Here is a 17,860-nt window from a genome sequence, read left to right on the forward strand (position 1 = left end):
GCTGGGAGTAGTACTACCTAAAAAAGAATGTAATAAACAGAGAGGAAAAAAAGTGAAACACACACACTTTATTAAAAATTTATTAAAATTTTGTTATAAAAAATATAAATTTTGTTAAATACAGTACATTTTTTTTCCTTCACTATTGCATCCTTTTTTTTGGGGGTACCAAAAAAAAACACCAAAGGGGCCAAAAATGCAATTTCCACTCAAATGCAAAAAACACAAGAAAAAAAACGCCAAACACAGGAAAATGCTTTGGCATTTTTTTCTGGCATTTTTTTCTTGTTTTTTTTTGGGCCACAAAAAAAAAGAAAAAACAAGTAGAAACTTAGCCTTAGGGGACTTTTAGGAGGAATCAGTAGATTCCTCATACAGATCAATATAGTTCCATAGAACCATTGGTTCAGCCAATTACAGAGCCGGGACAAGCACCAGAGGAGAGGTAAGCCCTCTGGCTACCTCCACAGTGGATCACCTCTCCGCGATCTCGCTGCGGGGTGGTGGGCATCCACCTCACTGGGCCGCCAGGGACCGGTGATCTCTGCATGTCAGCTATTAACGGCAGCCCTCAGCTACAAGAATCAGCTGGGGGCCGGCCGGTATGGTGCAGGCTCAAGTCAGGAGCCTGCGCCATATACTGGTTGCTGTTGTGGGACGAGCCGGCTCGTCGTTAAACGACAACCAGTTAATTGTGGCAGGGAACAGAACAGAGCCACCTAGTGGCAGTTTTTTCTATTCCATTTAAAACATATTTATGTTGATAATTTTTAAAGCAAGTGAATGGAAAGTGTCTGCTAATTAACACTATATTTAAATTTTATTTGGTGACAGGTACTCTAACTTTCAAACTGTAATGCTGTATTCTAATAGTCTTTAACTAATCACATAATAAGGTGAAAAGACAAGAGTCCATTAAGTCATTGAGACGAGCAGCTACTAAAAACTAGTTACACTGTCACAGTCTCCTGGACGAAGTAGTCAAGTGAGCAGCTTTATGAGTGATTGACAGCTCTCTATGGATGAGATTTATCAAAACCTGTGTAGGAGAAGAGTGGTGTGGTTTCTCCTCCTCGCCTCCTAAAAGCCATAACTTTTATATTTCCATCTACAGACCCATATGAGGGCTTGTTTTTTGTGCAACCAATTGTTCTTTGCAACTCATTTTACCATAAAATGTATTGCAAAAGCTGTACACTTTACGTTAAAAATTTAAAATGTTCTTTATTCTGACACATTTATTTATGTATTATGTGCACAGGGCAGCAGAATCCCGTTGAATTCAACGAGACTCTGCTGCAGCCGAATCTCACGGAAGTTCCGATGTGTGAACATGGCCTAAGTATGTTTAAAATTGCCCTATTTTCATCACCTATAACTTTTTTTTCCATATATGGTGCTGTATGAGAGCTCAATGTTTGCACCGTGATCTGTAGTTTTTATTATTTCCACTTATATAGCCACCAATTGTGCAAGTTCTCCCACTTAAAAATATGAGAGAGGCCTGTAATTTTCATCATAGGTACACTTCAACTATGGGAGACATAATGAGAAAAAGAATCCATAAAATCACATTTTCTGATTTTTAACCCCTTAACGACGCAGGATATTTACGTCCTGCGCCGACTCCCGCGATATGAAGCGGGGTCGCGCTGCGACCCCGCATCACATCGCGTCAGTCCCGGCGCTCATCAATGGCCGGGACCCGCGGCTAATACCACACATCGGCAATGTGCGCTATTAACCCTTTAGAAGCGGCGGTCAAAGCTGACCGCCGCTTCTAAAGTGAAAGTGAAACTATCCCGGCTAGTCAGTCGGGCTGTTCGGGACCGCCGCGGTGAAATCGCTTTACCTGCCTCCTCGGATTTTCTATTTTTTAAAATAATTTTTATTAAGGAATTTTTCATGCACACAAATCCAAAAATAAGAAAAACACACAGATGATATCACAGGGGCCGAAGCCCAAAGACAGTTGGCAAAATACAATGAAATCACAGGGGCCGAAGCCTAATAACAATCATCAAAGAAACAATCATAAAATCGTCAAATAAGAAAACAGGCAAAAGGTAAGGCCAAGGCAGGCAAATCACGGCTCAGGAAGTCCTGAAAAGACCAAAATATTAAACACTTAAAATCACAACTGTAGTCACTAAATGGCCAAACAAGCGTGCTGCCACAGACACAGGTAATAAGGCCACAAGAACCACAGACAAGGGAGGAGAGGAGAGGGGAATACAAACAGTAGGTAAACAAAGACGAACACACAACAGCCACACAAGGCAGAATAGAGAGGATGAAGAAAGAAAGGGAAAGGAAAGGGAAGAGAAAAAAGAGATCGGTTGTGAAATAATCCCAGGGCTCCCAGACAGAGAGGAATAAGGGGATAAAATTGTTGAGAGAGGCTGTCAGGAATTCCAAGGATTCTCTCACATATACGGGTTAACAGGTCTGACTCAGGGGTGGGGGGTTGGGGGGAGTCCTCTTCCAGTACTTGGCAACAAGGGTCTTGGCGGCTAAAACAATATGCTGGAAGAGCTTAAAGGGCTTCTTAGACAAAGTGGGGTGAGAGAGATGGAGAAGATAAATAAGGGGGTCTAGGGGGACCAACACACCCAAAGCTTCACACAGCAATCTCTGCACCATTTTCCATTATTCCGTTAAGAGAGGACACAACGAGAATATATGGAACACTGTACCCAGCACCACCCCACAATGCCAGCATTGAGGAGGGATGTCAGGGTTCAGTCTATTCAACAGTTCTGGGGTATGATACCACCCCATAATCAATTTATACTGAGTTTCCTTATAGGCTGTACAAATCGAAGCCTTAGAGGCCCTCTCCCAGATAACCCGCCACTGAGGAAGGGTAATGGTAGTATTGAGAGCAGCCTCCCAGCGACCCATGTATCAATGTGTTGGTGGGACTTCCTTAGGAGGTTGGAGAAGCAAGGAGTAAATGTTAGAGAGAAGACCCCTCACCTGAAGCCCACCATGGCACAATCTTTCGAATCCAGTAGGCATAGAAACCACTGTGGATCCAGTCATGGAAGACATATAATGCCACAACTGCAGATAGTGAAAGCGCTCAGATGAGGGGAGATCCTAGCGAGTCATCAATTGTTCAAAGGGCAGGAGAGAATGTGAGAGAGGGTCTACCACATCCACCCAACAGAAAGGCCCGAGATCCCCACTTCTGCTCCATAGCAGAAGACAGACCAGAAGAAAAGTCAGGATGATAGAGGAAAGAACACAGAGGGGAGGAAGGGGAAAACAGTTTAAATTTCACAGAGCAGTACCCCCAAACATATTTAGAGAATGTCATGGGGCCCAGTAGAGGGGAAAGAGAGACAGTAGACACTGGAGGAGACCAAAGAAGAGTATTAGGGTGTATGGGGGCTAACCAAAGCTATTCCAGCTCCATCCAACGGCTGTATGCATGGTAAAAAGACCACGCTGAATGATGGCGCAGGTGGGCAGCCCAATAGTATTTAATCACATCCGGGACCGCTTGACCCCCCCCCCCCCCCCCATGCCCTACTAGCCATAATAACAGACATGGGGAGTCTATTCCTCTTCCCATCCCAAATGAAACAAAAAATAGCGAATTGAAAAGAACAAAGGGCAGACAGCGGCACGTGAAAAAATAAAGGAGTTTTGGAAGGTTTGTCATTTTTACCGCCGCAATACGCCCAAAAAAGATGTACTGCGAACGCCACTTTTCCAGGAGTACATGAAGTTCCCAAAAAAGTGGAAGATAGTTATTAGAGTAAAGCGAGGAGTAGTGGGAAGTAATATGAATCCCCAAATATTTGATAGCAGAAGGAGACCACTTAAAAGAATAGTTGGAGTGCAAGAGAGTAGAGAGAGATACGGGAAGATTTAGAGGGAGTGCTTCTGATTTAGAGAGATTAACCTTATAGCCAGAAACCACACCATAGGCATGTAGCGCTTTATGCAGGTTAGGGAGAGAAAGTAAAGGACGGGAGAGTGTGAGAAGAACATCAGTGAATAAGCAAATCTTAAATTCCCAGTCATGTAAGGGAATGCCAGTGATGTCCGGATCCCCCCAAATCATGGCGGCTTAATGCAGAGGGCAAAAACCAGAGGAGACAATGGACAGCCCTGACGGGTACCATTAGGTTGGAGAAGGAGCATGAGGCAGCTTGAGAGATGCATTAGGAGAGGAGTAGAGACCCCAAAGTGCAGTCAAGAAATTGCCTGTAATACCAAATTTCTGGAGGGTAGCAAAAAGAAACGGCCACCCCAGTCTATCAAACGCCTTTGGCATCTAAGCTAAGGAGTAACGCCTGTTCGGACCTCCGACTGACTAAGTCAACGAGATCTATTACCCTCCTGGTGATGGGGATAAACCCAACCTGGTCCTTATGGATAAGAGATGGGAGGAAAGAACAAAGTCTGACTGCCAACACCTCAGAAAACAGTTTCAAATCTGAGTTAAGAAGGGCAATAGGTCGGTAACTAGAGCAATCATGAGGATCCTTACCAGGTTTAGGTATCAAGGTGCTAAAAGAGTGTAAAAAAAGACTGTGGGATCACCTCCCCCTCCATAAAAGAGTTGAAAAGAGGAATGAGCTTAGGTATGAGGATAGAGGAAAAAGTCTTGTAGTACAAATACATAAAGCCGTCGGGGCCAGGAGAACGACCAGCAGGTAGGGATTTCAGAACCTCCAAGAGTTCCTCCCGATTGCCCCCCGACAAAGCAGGCAGGCCGCATCTGGAAAGATAAGAGTCAAGAACTGCTGCTCGCTCCACCGGATCTGACGGAAGCTGGGAGGGTAGGGAGTAAAGATTAGTGTAGAGGCGAGAAATATCAGCGGGGAGTAACACCAGAAGAGTCTTTCAAGGCAGAGGGGGATTGAGAAACAGGTCACGCAGGCGCCTGGCTAACATGGTATGTGCTTTATTTCCCTTCTCATAAATAGCAGGAGAGCCTCTAAGCAAGCGCGGAGTTCCCGGGAGCGAGACAGAGTGTCGCGTTTAAGTCGCGCACCTATATCGATACAATGTCCACGTATCACAGACTTATGAGCTTCCCAGAGGATAGCCTGAGAAAAGACTGAACCCTCATTAGTGGCGAATTAATCAGTTAAACACTTCTGTATCAACTCCCGGGAATCATTCAGTCGCCAATGGCAGGCCCGGAGAGAGGAAGGGGAGGAAGAGAGGATAATGGGGCAGTGATCAGATCAGGAGATAGGTTCAAGAGAGGTGGCAGAGAGCATGCGAACCATACGGAGGTTGCCAAAGAAGTAGTCTATGCGCGTATGCAGTTTATGGGGATGGGAATAAAAGCTAAAAGAATGGTCCGTCGGGTGATTTATCCGCCACATGTCGTATAACAAAGAGACCCGTATAACCCGTCGGAAAATAGAAGCCAAGCGCAACTGGGCGGGGGTAGGAGGAGCAGCGGAGAGAGAATGGCAATCTAGAGATGGAGAAAAGATAAGATTAAAGTCCCCCCCTAACAACCAGGCAGAGGAGGGGCATTTATGAAGCCTAGCCAGCACTCTACGTAAAAAGGGGATTTTAGAGGTGTAATAAATATTACAAAGCAGTAGCGGGACCCGACCCAGGACCCCCTCCACCACCACATAAAGCCCCTGGGGATCCAGAAAGGAGGAAGAGACTTGCAATGGGCAGGATCTAGAGACCAAGATAGCAACCCCAGCTGTTTTCCTATCAGAGACAGCAGAGTATGTTAGCGGAAAGAGATGATGGAGAAACTGAAAGGATCCAGAATGGTCAAAGTGCGTCCCCTGAAGAAAAACTATATCAGCACGCAGCTCAACCAACTCCCATTGAAGCAGAGGCCTCCTAGAGGGGGAGTTCAACCCTTTAACATTCAGGGAGACGCACCTAACCATGGTGGATGGTAAAGGAAGCAGAAATGACTATGATGGAATATACTCACAAAAGAGTCCAGAATGGTCCCTGTGAAGCGTTGAGGCAGCAACCGTAGAAACCGGGTCTCAAGGAAGAGAAGCAAGTAGGAGCAACCTAACGCAAGAAAAAGACAAAAAAAGAAACAAGGACAGACACAAGGGCGAACAAACGGACAATAAACCGACAGGACAACAAAAAACAAACACGAAACAGCAATGGACAAATAAGAGAACCATTGACCAATAAGCCAATGCGGAGGCCAGGACCACCAGGGCGGACCATGAACCAAAGCATGGGCAGTCCATTGCTACGGCCTCAAGAGGGGACATGGGAGTACACCACCAATGAACAACCAAGAAAAAGGCAGGCACCCAACTCCGAGGCCACAACAAAGGAACACAGGGTGACTAAGAAAAAAACTAAACCATTGGTGACCAAAAAATGCAACATCACAATAGCGATAAAAATATGCAATAACAAAATGCAAACAGCAAGGAGAGGAAGTTCCACGTCAATCAGGGAACACCCAGACTAAGAGCATCAGAGAGAAGACACATGGGTCCCTGCATGGGTCCCGTAATGGCGGGAAGGGAGGAAGGTGCCGAGGCCGGAGGTGACTGCAGGAAGTGCAGGATGCCTCCAGGAGCCGTGGAAATCAGCCGGGTAGCAGCAGCAGAATTCTTGACCCGGCCTCCCCATCGAAAAGCAGGGTCACCAAGGGGTTTGTAAGTAGATTTTGTGGCCAGCAGAGCGGGAGCGTCCTTCATGTGCGGCCATCTTAGTCAGTGCCAAGCCCGTTCACAAGATTTTTATATACTGTTGCATTCCTCCATGCAGATCTCCTCTAGAGCAGTGATGTTTTGGGGCTGTCGCTAAGCAAAATGGACTTTAAACTCCCTCCAAAGGTTTTCTATGGGGTTGAGATCTGGAGACTGGCTAGGCCTCTCCAGGACCTTGAAATGCTTCTTACGAAGCCACTCCTTTCTTGCCCGGGTGGTGTGTTTGGGATCATTGTCATGCTGAAAGACCCAGTCACATTTCATCTTCAATACCCTTGCTGATGGAAGGAGGTTTTCACTCAAAATCTCACGCTACATGGCCCCATTCATTCTTTCCCTTACACAGATCTGTCGTACTGGTCCCTTTGCAGAAAAACAGCCACAAAGCATGATGGTTCCACCCCCATGCTTCACAGTAGGTATGGTGTTCTTTGGATGCAACTCAGCATTCTTTATCCTCCAAACACGATTTGAGTTTTTACCAAAAATTCTACTTTGGTTTCATCTGACCATATGACATGCTGCCAATCCTGTTCTGGATAACCCAAATGCTCTCTAGCAAACTTCAGATGGGCCCGGACATGTACTGGCTTAAGCAGGGGAACACGTCTGGCACTACATGATTTGAGTCCCTGGCGGCGTAGTGTATTACTGATGGTAGCCTTTGTTACTTTGGTCCTAGCTCTCTGCAGGTCATTCACTAGGTCCCCCGATGTGCTTCTGGGATTTTTGCTCACCGTTCTTGTGATCATTTTGACATCACAGGGTGAAATCTTGCGTGGAGGCCCAGATTGGGGGAGATTATCAGTGGACTTGCATGCTTTCCGTTTTCTAATAATTGCTCCCACAGTTATTTTCACCACACCAGGGTGCTTGCTGTCTTCCCAGCCTGGTGCAGGTCTACAATTTTGTTTCTGGTGTCCTTCGACAGCTCTTTGGTCTTGGCCATAGTGGAGTTTAGAGTGTGACTGTTTGAGGTTGTGGACAGGTGTCTTTTATACTGATACCAAGTTCAAACAGGTGCCATTAATACAGCTAACGAGTGGAGGACAGAGGAGACTCTTAGGCTAGGTTTCCACTTTTTTGGGGCAAAAATTCCTGAAGCCAGATGTTAGCTACGAGTCAATAGTCCACTTGGCGTTTTTCAGTATAGTGTTTTTTAAAATCCTTTTGGTGTTTTTCTGCTATTTTGGGCTCCTTGGCAGTTTTTCAAAAATGACCTCTTATTGAGACTTTGGCGTTTTTTCAGGAAAATCTTGGAGTTTTCCTCCCATAGAAGTCTATGAGAATGAAAAAAACGCCAAGAAAAACGCCATGTGGGTTTTAACTTTGGCATTTTGGCAAACAGTTTTTATTCTTTGTTGGACTTTAGCGATCCAAATTTTTATAAAACTTTGGAGGGTAACATTAAAAAATTAATAATAATAAAAAAGATACAGTAGTGATGGAAAAAAATTGTATTTAATGAAATTTATCTTTTTAATAAAAAAATTTAATACATTTTTAAACAGGGATCAATTTATGTGGTCGGGTAGGACACTAAGAATGTAGCCGACAATAATAAAAATGTAGTGTGTGTGTGTGTGTGTGTGTGTTTTTATTTATTTATATATTATTTTATTTTTTATTTTTTAGGTAGTACTACTACTCCCAGCATGGAAAACACTGTTCCATGATGGTAGTAGTAGTACCTGTACTAATTGACAGATCGCCCTGAGTCCGTTGTGATCCTTCTGTATAATGTATAGATGCGGGTGGACGCTCTTCTATGGTCCCTGGCACTTCCATATATATATCTATTCATATTTCCCGCAGAGAGCTTTGATTGGCCAGATGGTTCCAGCCAATCACAACTCTCTGTGGAAAATATGAATAGGTGCATATATACATCAGTGCAGGGGACCATAGAAGAGCAGCCGGCCACATCTATACATAATACAGGAGGATCACAGTGGGTGTCATGAGTGACACTGATCAATGCTATGCCATTAGCATTGATCAATATATGCAATCAGAAGATTGAATGTTGTAGCCTCCTGTGGAGGGCTAAAAAAAAAAAAAAAAGGGAAAAAAAAAAGTTCAGAAAAGTGAATTAACCCCTTCCCTATTAAAAGTTTAAATCATCCCCCTTTTTCCATTTTTTAAACAAAATAATGTAATAAAAAAAAAAAATGTGGTACCGACTCGTGCGTAAATGTCCGAACTTTTAAAATATAAGGTTATCTAAACCGCACGGTCAGTGGCGTACACCAGTATTAATCCCTCCAGTACTATCAGCAACCGGTACCCGCGGCTAATACCGGACATCGCCAGTAGGGCTAATGTCCGGTATTAACCCTTTAGATGCCGCGATCAAAGTTGATCGCGGTGTCTAAAATGGGAGAATATGCTGCCGGTTAGCTCAGCTGAGCTGTTCGGGACCGCCGCAGTGAAATTGCAGCATCCCGAACAGCTAAGAGGACAGCGGGAGGTGTCTTACCTTGTTCCCGGTTCTCCATTCGGCGTTTGATTGCTCCTATTGAGCAATCAAGCGCAGAAAACACTTATCAATGCAATCCTATGGCAATGCATTGAACAGTGCCTGCAATCAGTGTATGCAATATTATAGCCCCTAGAAGGGGCTATAACACTGCATACAAAAAGTAAAAAATAAAAATAAAAGTAAATAAATGTGATTGAACCCCTTCCCTAATAAAAATCAGAATCACCCCCCTTTCCCATTTAAAAAAAAGTGTGTAAATATAAATAAATAAAAACAAACATGTGGTATCACCGCGTGTGTAAATGTCCAAACTATAAAATTATATCGTTAATTAAACCGTACGGTCAATGGCATACGCGCAAAAAATTCCAAAGTCCAGAATAGCGTATTTTTGGTCACTTTTTATACCATAAAAAATTAATAAAAAGCGATCAAAAAGTCCGATCAAAAATGGTACAGATAAAAACTTCAGATAACGGCGCAAAAAATGAGCCCTCATACTGCCCCATTCGTGGAACAATAAAAAAGTTATAGGGGTCAGAAAATGACAATTTTTTTAATGTATTAATTTTCATGCATTAATTTTTTCCAGAAGTACGACAAAATCAAACCTTTATAGGTAGGATATTATTTTAATTGTATGGATCTACAGAATAAATATAAGGTGTCATTTTTACCAAAAATGTACTGCATAGAAACAGAAGCCCCCAAAAGAGACAAAATTTTGTCTCACAATGATTTTTTTTTCTGTTTCACTGTAGATTTTTGGGTAAAATGAGAGATTTCATTACAAAGTAGAATTGGTGGCACAAAAAAAAGCCTTCATATGGATTTTTAGGTGCGAAATTGAAAGGGTTATTATTTTTCAAATGTAAGGAGGAAAAAACGAAAGTGCAAAAACTGAAAAACGCTTGGTCCTTAAGGGGTTAAATTAGAGGGGCAAAGGTTTAAAAGTAATATCAGGAAGTATTACATTACTGAGAGAGTAGTGGATGCATGGAATAGCCTTCCTGCAGAAGTGGTTGCTGCAAATACAGTGAAGGAGTTTAAACATGCGTGGGATAAGCATAAGGCTATCCTTCATATAAAATAGGGCCAGTGATTATTGATAGGATTCAGATTATTGGGCAGACTAGATGGGCCAAATGGTTCTTATCTGCCGACACATTCTATGTTTCTATGTTAGGGTGAGGACCAAGAATTTTTCACCAGACAGTCTCCAAGCCACAGTGTGAGTATTTTAATTTTTTGGGATAAATGATTATATTTATGTTTCCATATTTTATTTTTTACTTCCAGTTGGTTAATTGCCATTGAAGTGCACAGGATGATTTTGGACCGTGTTGCATCCCTTTTTTTTTGTATTTTTTTTTTATCTTTTTTTTTTTCTAGAAACAAGGTTTGCCACAGAAAAAAAGGAAAACCAACCCAAGAAGAAAAGAAGTCAAAATCTAAAAAGGTGAGTTTTCACTCACAATTTTGACTGGCAATGATTTCTGAATTATTAATTTTTTTTTCTTTCAGAAGCATGTAGTTGTGGAATCCTCCTCAGAGGAGGGTTCAAGTTCCGAAACAAAGAAAGTTGAATCAACACGTTCCAGAAGCCCAAGTGTGAGTAGTTTTCTTTTTAAGTAAATATCATAAATACGTATTCTATAATTTACTAACTTTTTTTTGCTTACCATCACAAGATGTTAGAAGTTTACGTGAGGAAGCCGAGGAGGAGAGTGTCCCGCATGTGTCGCCCCCCCCCCAGGACTCCCAGGATGGGCCTTCCAAAGATCCTGAACCAGTATGTATTGTACAATTATATTGCAGTTTTTTTCTACATGTTGTTATACCGTAATTTAAATTTACATTTTTTTCTTTAAATAGCGTCCTGCGCCTCAGCCAACCAGAGGAAGAGGTGGCAGCATTTGCGACTGAGGACGTGGTCGTGTGAGTATTTAATAAATAGGTATACTTGATTTAAGTGTACTTTGGAAGTCAGTTGCCCATAGCAACTAATCCCATTGCTTCTTCATTTTTTTGCTGTTTTTTAAAGCTTTAAAGAGCCAATGTGATTGATTGCATAGTCAACTGAATACACTACAGTTTTTGAAAAACTATTAACATAATCTTTAAAATGTCAGGATGGCGATTGTGCTGGTCGGGCGAACATTGAAGGAGGGCAGGATGAGCAGGAGATCATCATAGACAACAATCTCTTCATAGCAGTGGTCAAGGCTCATCCTGCTCTGTGAGATTCGTCCAACCCACACCATGCCAAGTGCCAATATTCCCAGGCTCTTTGGAATGAGATTTATAGTGCCATCTGTAACATCTGGGAGGACCTGTCATCCCATGAAAGATGGATTGTCGGTAAATAGTTTTTTTATTAAATGTTTTTTTTAATGTTTTTATTATAAATAATTTTTTTCCTTCTAGGCGAGCAGATTAAAAATCATTGTACATCCATCAGGGACAGGCAAATGCGGGACCTTAGGGAGGAGGAAGAGAGGCCCAGTGGATTTGGGGCCTCTAGTAAAACGCCATACGTCCACCGGTCACTCCTTGGATTCCTACAACATTGCCACGAGATGCGGAAGTACGTCCAAGTTTTTATTCTTTTTTTTTTTTTTTTTGTAAATAAACTAATTTTTTTTCTCTTTCAGGACACATTCCAGTGTTAAAAGAGAGAGTGCTCAGGCCCTACAAGAAAGATCCCCCTCCAGCCCCCGACACTGCTGATTAAGGGCAAGAACCTTCTACCTTACCAGCTTCCTCATGGTCCCGACTAAGTTGCCAGAGGATCGAAGCATCCTTTGGAGATTTGGTCCGGCCGGTGAGGACTGGCAGGAGACAGCATGGGATCCTTGAAGACCTCATAATGCTCACAAAGGAGAGCTATATGAGATTGGATGATAAAGTGGAAGTCTTGAGGGAAGAGCTTTGCCAGTTACTGCAGGCGGGGGCAGGGCCGTCTACTGGTCCCCCTTCAGACTCTCTACTTTATCTCCAGAGCCTGGCTCCCATGTTGGAGAATCTGTCCCTTGAAAAGCAGTGTCAGTTCCCCAAGGAGTAGTTCAAACTTCTGAGTAGACTCTGCCCCCTAATATTCCCACCCCTTCAACACCATTTCAACAATTTTCATTTTTCCAGTCCCATTCCTATTCCATGGAAACCCCTAATCCCAGATTCTACTCAGAAAGAAGAATCGACTCCTTGCGGCCCCTGGAGGACCCCAGCTCCAAAGGCCCTTCCGAAGACCCCCCTTAACCAGCCCACTTTTACTGAGTTATAGGGCACAAGCCCTTTAAAAAACATTTTAAATAGTTAAATTATTTTTATTTAAAAAACAAAAACGACTCTATAAAAGTTTTTTTTTCAGTTGATATTATGACTTTGTCTATTTATTTTACACCCAAATAGGGTTTGCTTTCAGGATAGTAGAGGTTTACCTTCTACACACCCCCCCGTGTTAAATTCACACTGGGTGGTAGAAGGTACCACTCTACTATCCTGAAAGCAATTTGTACACAACACGGGGAAATATAACAGAACAAATACATTGCTAGCAGGATAGGGTAGGGGGTAGATTTTACGCCTCAGTGTGAAAGGCACACTGGGGCATACAATCTACCCCCTCCGATATCCTGCAAGCAAAGTGTACACATAACATGCAAAATACATCAGCAGTTTGCTAGCAGGATAGGTGGGGGTAGATTCTACGCCTCAGTGTGAAAGTCACACTGAGGTGTACAATCTCCCCCCTCCCATATCCTGCAAGCAAAGTGTACACACAACATGCAAAATACATCAGCAGTTTGCTACCAAAGTGAATTTAACCTAAAAAAAAAAGATCAAAAAACAGTCCAAGAAAGTTCAGAAGATACGATCCTGCCAAGACACTCTGTCAGGGAATAGTGGGCAAAATCGTCCCTGAGACGCATTGATGACCCAAGATTATTGGGTTGATCTTCTTGATGACTGCTGTAGTCCAGGCAGAGCTGCTTCCACTTCCTCCGGCTCACAGGGGGGAGGCTCCTTGGTTAGGACGAAGTTGTGGAGAACAACAGCTGCCTTAACCACCTGATCATCCACATCCAGGTACAGTTGGATTGGCCATGTGAATATCCGCCATTTGGCCCCAAACATTCCAAAGGCACACTCCACATAGCGTCTAGCACGTGACAGTCTGTAGTTGAAGATGCGTTGGCGGTGGTCGAGTCCTCGGCTGGAGTAAGGCTTCAGCAAGTTGTCACACATCTGGAAGGCCTCGTCCCCAATAAAAACAAAGGGCATTGGAGGTCTATCAGTACCAGGAAAGGCCCTTGCTTCAAAAAAAGTCCCATCTCGCCAGAGTAGATCCTCCTCCACATGTTCTTAAACACACAGGAGTCGTTGGTTCTTCCATATGCCCCGATATCCACAGTGATGAATTTGTACTGCACATATGCAATGGACATAAGTATGGTGAAGAAGAACTTCTTGTAGTTGAAATACTCTGGTCCTTTGTGCGCTGGATTCTGGATCCTGATGTGCTTCTCGTCGACTGCTCCAACACAGTTTGGAAACTGTGTGTTTTCCTTGAACTTCTCTGTGATGCAAAGCCAATGTTCTGCTGAAGGATGCGAAAGAAAGTATGCTAGAAGGCAATCCCACAGGGCCTCGCAGGTGGTCCAGACAATCTCAGAGATGGTGGAAATTCCCGGGCAAAACTGGAAGTGAAGTGATGAAAAACTCTCACCGGATGCCAGGAACCTGAAATTAACAGTTAAAAAAAGGGTTTTAGATAAACACTGCAAAAAAATAGGTTTTTGACTACATACCTGAGGGTTACGATGAGGCGTTCCTCTGGCGAGATGCTTCTTCTGAGGTGGGTGTATTGGCGACGGATCCTTTCACTGATGTGTGGTAGAAGGTCATCAAACGTTGCTACAGACATCCGTAGGTAGCTTCAAACTTCTCAGGGTGCTTGCGCAGCTCCACATACAAAGTACTGTGCACCCCACGGGTCATCCATGCTGCAGTGATGGGATGGATCCAATATCTTCGGCGGCGTCTCTCATCATCTTTGGATCTTCTCCTTCTTCTTTGGGCATGCCACAACAGCACATCGAAACTGTAGGAAAGGTGGGTGATAAACATGGTGAAATTCGCAAAGGTAATGTCTGACAGCAAGAAATCCAAGCAACAGTACTCTCCCTCTCAATGCTGAAATTCAGACTGCTGTCAGATCATTGTGGCACCCTTTTATACCCTTTCCTTGGAGTAGGAGGCAAAGCTTCATGTGTTGCAAGGTGTGGCAGGTAGGAGAGGTCAAGAAAGGGTTAAAAAATTGACGTAATAATGGGTAATAATGGCAAAACATTTATCCGTTTTAATAACGGGACTTTGAACCCGTTATCACCTGTTATTTCATACGTTATTATACATCCATTTTTCAATTACACAATACAGAAAACAAATGTTTAATAACGGATGAATACACATAGTGTGAAAGCAGCCTGAGATGGTGCATTGTCATGCATAAAGATGATTTTATTACGGAAAGCATAGTTCTTCCTTCTGTGCCAAGAAAGAAAGGGATCAGTCAGAAACTCCACATACTTTGAAGAGGTCATCTTTACTCCTTCGGGGACCCTAAAGGGGCTGACCAGCTCTCATCCCATGATTCTTGCCCAAAACATGACTCTACCACTGCCCTGCTGTTGTTGCAGCCTTGTTGGAAAATGGTGGCCATCCACCAACCATCCACTACTCCATCCATCAGGACAATCCAGGGTTGCACGGCACTCATCAGTGAACAGGACTGTTTGAAAGTTAGTCTTCATGTATTTTTCTGCTCAATGCAGACGTTTCTGCTTGTGAACATTGGTTAGTGCTGGCCCAATAGAAGGTTTAGGCACAGTTGCAAGACTCTGGAGGACTCTACACCTTGATGTCCATGGGGCTCCAGAGGCACCAGCAGCTTCAAATATCTGTTTGCTGCTATGTAATGGTATTTTAGCAGCTGTTCTCTTGATCCGATGCATGGATCTGGCAGAAATCTTCCTCAATGTGCCTTCATCTGCACGAACCCGGTCTGTGCTCTGAGTCAGCCACAAATCTCTTAATGGTGCGATGATCACGCTTAAGTTTTTGCAAAAGATCTATTGTTTTTATACCTCGTCCAAGGCATTGAACTATTTCACTCTTTTTGGAGAGATTCTTTTTCTTTCCCATATAGCTTGAAAATGGTGCTCTGCTTAATAATGTGGAACAGTAGTAGTAGTTTTTCCTTAAATTGGGCTCACCTGGCAATATAATTATCACAGGTGTCTGAGATTGTTCTCAGTGATCAAAAGAGCCCTAAGACACAATGCCATCCATGAGTTAAACTGAAAAACTAAATATTTATTTTTTTGAGACACTTAAATATCATTTGCATAATAATTTGGAACGGTGTAATGATGCAATAAGGTACAGAGAATTAGGCATAGACAGAATCAGGAAGACATAAAGTGGTCGAACAGAGGATATTGCACACACACTTATAGGAACACATTCAATATTGAACACAATGGTCAGGCAAATATAGGGTGTGGCTGTCTTAAAAAGGTGGTGCAGGAAGGTGGTTGGCTAAGGACAAGTTTTGGGTGCACACACTGCTGCTTTAAGAACTTCGAAGGGAGCAAGTGTACACCCTATGGGCGAATAGAGAAACAGTTGCAGAGGCCGCACGAAAGGGAAGAGACCAGGAGAGGAAGACTCCGGCCAGATTGTGCAATGAGAGATAAGCTTGTGATTGTGTTTGTGAGAAGGCGCTGGCATAACATGAATGCTTCCAACTTTATACCAACAGATTGAGGGAGTCTATTTTCGTGTCCAACATGACTTTGTGACTGACTTTGTAATGTTTTGCACCAAACACGTCAGCTGGTGGAAACACGCCCCCTCCATTCATCTCTATGGGAGAGGCGAAGACACCATTCCCTGATCTCCATCTCTCCCATAGAGTTGAGTGGAGGGAGTGTGTTTCAACCAGCTGACATGCTGGGTACAAACTCATTCACTTTAGCAGAGCCGAGCCAGGGCCCTATGCAGGAGATCGCGGGGGGCCAGCGGACTGACCCCCAGCGATCTGACATTTATTCCCTTTCCTGCAGATATGGGATACATTTTTTTTTATCACTGGACATTTTCTTTCACATTTCTCTTTATTGACTAAAATTTAGATTTATGTTACTGTATGTAAGTTGGCAACACTCTGCATTAAAAATAAAATGTAACTGTAGTTTTTTTTAAAGATGTATTAAGAAGATCTAAAGAGATTTAGTAGGGCATGGTAATTAATTAAATACATTCGGGTAATTGTCCTTTCAGTGCTACATGAGGTCATTTTTGGCCAACATCACAAATTTAATTTTGGTCATGACCCCTCGATAGTAGCTCTATCTTGCATGTGGAAGTTGACTGTGTTCAGTCCTATGTCATTGGGTGTCACCACTAAGTTTCCAGTTTTGGTCCTTCCACTGTTTGTCCTCTTCTTGCTATCAGGTCGACATGGCATGGTAGCATTCTTATAAGTATTGCCAAAGAGGAATGGAGAAATCTTCCTTTTGATGTGCAGGTTAGGTAACAGGAGGGAAAAATTGTGTCTTCGCTAAACACTGCGATGCAGGATAGAGTGAAGAAGCGGAACAAATATGTAGAAGATGGGTAAATGTGGGTTGCGGAGAGACTAAGCTGGGGAGCTCTATGTCACTTGCGGCAGAATAATGCCATGATCTGGGGCCTGAATAAAGTTGGGCAACTAGCAACTCCAATGGTGACCGCAACATCGTACAACTATTGGACATTGCATGCAGGCGTGGTTTCACTGAGCCGACCATTTGGCCCAAAATTAAAATCAGAGTAGAGCAGAGAAAATTAAAAACAGTGTGATAGTACTGTGCAGCGGGAAAATAGCATATTCTCTGATCAGCATACACACAGGGGGCCCTTTGTGTTCGGTGAGTTTTGGAAGCGGTCTGTGTGTCACAATTAGTGTTGGGCGCGAATGTTCGCATTTTTTATTTTTAGCGCGAATTCGCAAATATATTCTCTATATATTCAAAATTCCGAATATTCGCTTTTTTTGATGTGCATATGTGAATATTTGCATATGTGAATATTCGCAAATTCGCATATGTGAATATTTATATATGTGCATATTCGCATATGTGAATATTTGTATATTCCTTCTTTTCATTTGTGGGCCAATTAAAATGATGCAAATACACTTGTCAGAGGTTATCAACAACATCCCTAGCAACCAATAGTAAAGTTGTCCACCCCCTTACTGTTTTCTTCCTCGAATACGCGAATATGTGAATATTCACATATGCGAATATGCACATATGCGAATTTGCGAATATAACGAATATGTGAGATTTGCGAATATAGGACGAATATTCGTCTATATATTCGCAAAATATTGCAAATTCAAATATGGGCAATGTTGCTCATCACTAGTCACAATCAGTGCCGGCGCATGACCCTGCCTCGAAACCTCACTGAACACACAGAGCTGACGCAGGGTACCCTGTGTGTATGCTGATAGGAGAATACGCAGCATATTTCCCGCTGCGCAGCACATTTTGCACAGCGTGAAATATGCTGCGTAAGTGCTACATGGGACCGTACCCTAAAGCAGAGTGACCATTGTTCCTTTTTTTGAAACTTGAAATTC

The 17,860-nt window shown here is 43.1% G+C and overlaps 1 long non-coding RNA gene across 2 annotated transcripts in view; it reads left to right on the forward strand.

Annotated features, from left to right (window-relative positions):
- The window catches only part of LOC130267231 (uncharacterized), a 46,057-nt gene extending 33,552 nt beyond the window's left edge, over nt 1-12,505 (forward strand). Inside the window, exons 1-6 of one of the 2 annotated variants that reach the window (XR_008843110.1) lie at nt 8,687-10,396; nt 10,558-10,776; nt 10,857-10,957; nt 11,041-11,103; nt 11,593-11,752; nt 11,820-12,505. This is a non-coding gene — a long non-coding RNA (uncharacterized LOC130267231). Of the gene's footprint in view, nt 1-8,686; nt 10,397-10,557; nt 10,777-10,856; nt 10,958-11,040; nt 11,104-11,592; nt 11,753-11,819 lie in introns of those variants that run through there. The other variant, XR_008843111.1, reaches the window with a different exon arrangement.
- The last annotated feature ends 5,355 nt before the right edge of the window (nt 12,506-17,860 follow it).

The sequence above is a fragment of the Hyla sarda genome, chromosome 4 (genome assembly GCF_029499605.1).
Source record: "Hyla sarda isolate aHylSar1 chromosome 4, aHylSar1.hap1, whole genome shotgun sequence".
Lineage (NCBI taxonomy): Eukaryota > Metazoa > Chordata > Amphibia > Anura > Hylidae > Hyla > Hyla sarda.